Source organism: Bison bison, unplaced genomic scaffold, assembly GCF_000754665.1.
Source record: "Bison bison bison isolate TAMUID 2011002044 unplaced genomic scaffold, Bison_UMD1.0 scf7180017863830, whole genome shotgun sequence".
In the NCBI taxonomy this organism is placed as follows: Eukaryota; Metazoa; Chordata; class Mammalia; order Artiodactyla; family Bovidae; genus Bison; species Bison bison.
The window spans coordinates 7,320-11,867 of NW_011494402.1; the positions used below are offsets into that span (position 1 = coordinate 7,320).

A 4,548-nucleotide genomic window follows, 5' to 3' on the forward strand; every position below is an offset into this window, starting at 1 on the left:
AAGAACTCCATCATCAATAGTCACCTGTATGCAAGCCCAAAGCAACTGCACCTGAGCAATCCTTTTTGATTCTGGGCAGTAGTGGCCTGACAACCAGTTGAGAAATTTAAGGCTCCTGATGTCCAGCCTGCGGCTTGTGTTCCTCATTCAAAGTCCCAGAACCAGTGGACTGGAGTGGAATAAAGTGCCCTATAATCTCCAGAAAGACAGGGAACACAGGGGCGGATTCTGCAGGTGGATCATCCACCTCCTTACACACCTACACTCACCACCCTAGAGCCACGTTTTACCAATGATGTCAAGGTAATACTCCTTAATGATCATCGTGTTCCAGAAGTAGGAGTTGTCCCAAAAGGAAAAGATCAGCTTGCAGCAGGACCTTGGATGGCTCTGCACCTGCACCTGCCAGGATAGGGACGAGGGTAAAGGTGCAAACTTCTAGGTGCCTCAGCTTGCCTCCCAGGCAGGCATTAACAGCTTCCACGATGCCTCTGCAAAATCTCACAGTGCAGGCACATGGTTAACATGATCCTCCCACTCCCTGCCAGGTCCCATACCCTCCCATCTTCAGTCCCCCTCACTGACCTTCAAGTCGATCCTGTAGCTAAGAAAGTCTTTATCTTGGTTGCTGATCATGACAGAAACTTGAGGGTGGTTTATAATCTGCTTTAGATCAAGGAGCCATTCAGGCCACATGCCAGGCCAAGAAGAGCCAGGAGCATCAGTCCTAGTCTGGGGTGGAACGAGGATACTGGAAAAGGCATCTGCAAGGAGCTGGGCACTGCCTGTTACCCAGCCACCGCTGATGTCATCAGGCTTTGCCATACCATCAGACACGCTCATGGCTCTGGGTTCCTTGTGGTGTTCTGTATCTGAGGTGGCCTGCATTCCCCAAGAAGGGGCTGTTTCTGATCCCTACTCTTCTCCAGACCTGTGTATGCTGAGTAGTGGCATGTCATTGCTTACATGGTCAGACTTGCAGTCGTTGTAACAAATCGTGTCCGAAAGCAAAGGAGTTGGTATGTGTTTGTGTGTGTGTACTTGTATCTGTGTGTGTGTGTGACTCCCATGTCTCAGTTATTTGGGGATCATCCACATTTACAACAATAACTGTCTGTCGAGGCTGTTCTGGTGTACTGTCTCTGGTCATTCCTGACTTAGAGGCCTCGGAGTTGCTCTTCCTCAGATGCAGGCTTAAAGTAGACACACAAAGTCATGGCAGCAACACTCGCAGGTGTGGCCCTGCCTGGACTCTACTCAGCTGTGCCTTTGGAGCCTGCCAATTGCCCAGTACCACACTTCCTTCAGGGTCCACCAGCACCCATCCTGCGCCCTCGTCCCCACCCATCCTCCTGCTCCTGCCTCTGCACCTCCTCCTCCTCCTGAGCAGCAGACCCCAAGGAGCAGCAGAAAGGATACCGCTTTGGCCCAGAAGCCATAGATGCCCTGGATAACGGCACTTCTCTGAGCCAAGTCACGCTTCCTCCTCTGATGGCTGTTGCACATGAACGAAACATAGGCTCTGCAGTTTTTCTCATGCTCAGAGCTCAGTTCCACTTGCAGGGTGGCCAGCGCCTGCAGCGCATCTAGCTCTAGAAGCTCATTCAGGCCTCCCGGCTGTTCCTGGCCCTGATCCCCTAATATCTTCTCCTCCAGGTCTTGGGAGGACCCCTGTTGCTGCTCCTCATCAGCCAAAACCTCCACCTCCTCCATGATGTCTTCTACAAGCAGCTGGAACACCTGCCTGATCCCCACCATGGCTCTGTCCACCAGGGCCCCGCCATCCCCTGCCGCCTCCATCCTGAAAAGAGTGGCATCTTCGCCTGGTGTGACAATTGGTGGCTGCAAGGTCACAGCCGTGCACAGCATCACAAGGGCAGGCTGTGGAGCCCCATCCCCCTGACCCCCGGCCTCACAACTAAGAAGGTCCGGGGTCCCAGGACGCTCCCGCATTCCTCTGACCACCTCTCATGTTCTTCTTGGCCCTGGCCATGACCCCAGGCTGGGTCAGATGTGAAAGGATGGGACATAATAGCATCAAAGCAAGTGGTGTGCAATGGCGGCCCAGACTGCAATAAACCTGTGGGGCCCACTTGATTTTCCGGGTGGGGGGTGAGAGGCATGGTCTGGAGGCAGTGGCTGGTGTGTCTGGGATGGCCTGAGGCTGAAGAAAGGGGTGGTGGTCAGCCCAGGACAGGGTGAACAGGCTCTGGGACATCAGCCAAACAGGCAGGGCCCTAGGCTGTGAGCCACGCACATGCTGCTGGCCCAAATCTAGACCAATGGCTGAGAGGGTACTGGACGGCACCCTTATGGACACACCCCTAGACCGGAGGACATCTTCCACGGTTCCTGGGCTCCAGCTCCACCACGTGGCCAGATTCTGCTCTAGGGAGCTAGCAGGTTTTGCATCTGCCACTACCCCAGGCACTGTCATTGACCTGGATCTGGAAATTCCAACCACGGGTTCCTGCTCCGCAATCTGAGCAACACACTCCTGTCTCCCACAGGACCTTCAATAACTTGGAGCTCTCCCTGAGTATCCAAATGATACACAGGGGCTCCAAGTGGCTGGATACTTTTCTCCATGGGACAGAGTACCTGTCCCTGTCCAGATGCTAGGGGAGTAGGGAAAAACCCCACAGTTTGCAACAGTTGATCTCCATTGTTCAGGGACACCAGAGCCTTAGGGTACAGAGCTCACTCTGTGTCTCTCTATCTCTGCTTCTGGCATAGCACTGTTTTGGACAATCCTGTGTCTGTACCAGGGCTGGTATCTATGTGTCTCCATCTTTTAAGTGGTGCTATTCCCCTTTGTCACTGGCTGGACACCAGCGCTCATACAAGAAGCTTATCCTTGGCGTGAAGGCAAGCCTTTCTCCTCCTGAGTGATTTGCACTAACCTGAGATCAGACTTTTTTTTGTTTGTTTAATTTAAATTTATTTATTTTAATTAGAGGTTAATTACTTTACAATATTGTATTGGTTTTGCCATACATCAACATGAATCCGCCACGGGTGTACACGATCAGACTTTTTTAGTCCACACGTTCAGAGAGTGTTTTCTCAAACTTGAAAGCCAACAGTGGGTGGTCACTGCTAAACCTCAGAAGGGGTCGGGTTACCCTCCCTCCCTCGCTGAATAGACATGAACACTGAACAGGTCTTCAGCGTCTTGGCCACACCTTGCACAGAGGGAGAAATGGGGCATGCTCTGCTGGCATGAGGAAACTCTTTGAACCTTGTTCAAACACCTACCAGTGAGATGCTAAAGACAACTCCCTGTTAAGTTTCATGACTCCCTGGTGCCCAAGACATGCACGTCTGCCTATTTACCCTATCGAGGCCCTTTCAAAGTGGTTCTGATATCCATGTGAGAACACGTACCAGCCTGCCCAGTTGGCCAATCCTGTGGGGCCGGGAGCATTAAGCTAATCCATCCATCCTATAGTCCTGACCCCTGATATATGAGTTCTTCAAAGAATACAAAGAATGATGTTTCAAACTGCAAGACTATAGAGGTAGCACGTGCTTATGCTGCAGTGGTGATCCATTTCTGAAACCTCAGAAAAAAGGCAAAGCATGCTCATGCTCATGGCAAAGTCAGGGAAAGAAAGCCCAGAGTTTGATCAGGATAGAAAGACCCTTGTAGCTGCATGTCCTACGGGCTGTGTGGTCACCCACCACGGCTTCTGTGTCTTAGGATTACAGCCTGTTATGTGTCTTGGATCCTCTGCACTCTCACTGGTCACCCCAGGCATTTTCTTCCTACCTCTCCTTTCTGCCAGGCATCCTGGGTGCACCACTGCAATACCACTTAGAAATTTCTCACTCATTGAGATAACAGGGATTGGTACCCTGGCTCCAGTGCTTCTGATGGTCAGAGTATGTACCTTTCCCTATGACCTTCATGGTTTTGCTATCCAACTTCCATCACCTGGTTAGGTCAGTTTCTACACCTCATACTCACAAGCGTACTGTCAGGTGCTTTTCATGCACATATGCACACACATGCGTGTGTACACACCAGCATCTCTGAGAGGAAACTTGCACATATGCAGAAGTACAAACTTTCTTGTCCAGGAGCATCACTTTTGGTAAGCACCCTATTTTCTTTGTCCTTGTTATTTTCTTTCACTTTCTCATCGATCATGTGAGGTTGCACTTCTAACTCTGACTTAGCCTCAAAGGTTACAAAATTTTGGCATTTGCTCCTGACAGGGATCGATCTGCAGAGTATGGGGCAGGGTTGGAAATGCTCGCCCTGGAGAGCTGAATGGCATGTGCCTGCGTTCTGCATTCTCCCATCACCTTGGACAGCTTCACAGTACCAGTCACGCTGGCCCAATCCATTGCCTGTGCATTCTTTCAGGGGACCAGAAAACAAGGACATCTGGGCTCAGCTGACTTGGAGAACTGCTTTCTCAGTGTGCACCTATCTAGGTCATTACTGGTCAATGTTGTCCCTATTGCTAGCCTACCACCCCCAACATTCTGAGTGATGCCCCCTGTTTTTTCTACCTGTGTAGCTTTCTGTGTTCACCTGTC

The 4,548-nt window shown here is 51.1% G+C and overlaps 1 pseudogene; it reads right to left on the minus strand.

Moving 5' to 3' along the window:
• The window catches only part of LOC104984084, a 3,066-nt pseudogene extending 1,036 nt beyond the window's left edge, over window positions 1-2,030 (minus strand).
• Window positions 2,031-4,548: the final 2,518 nt, after the last annotated feature.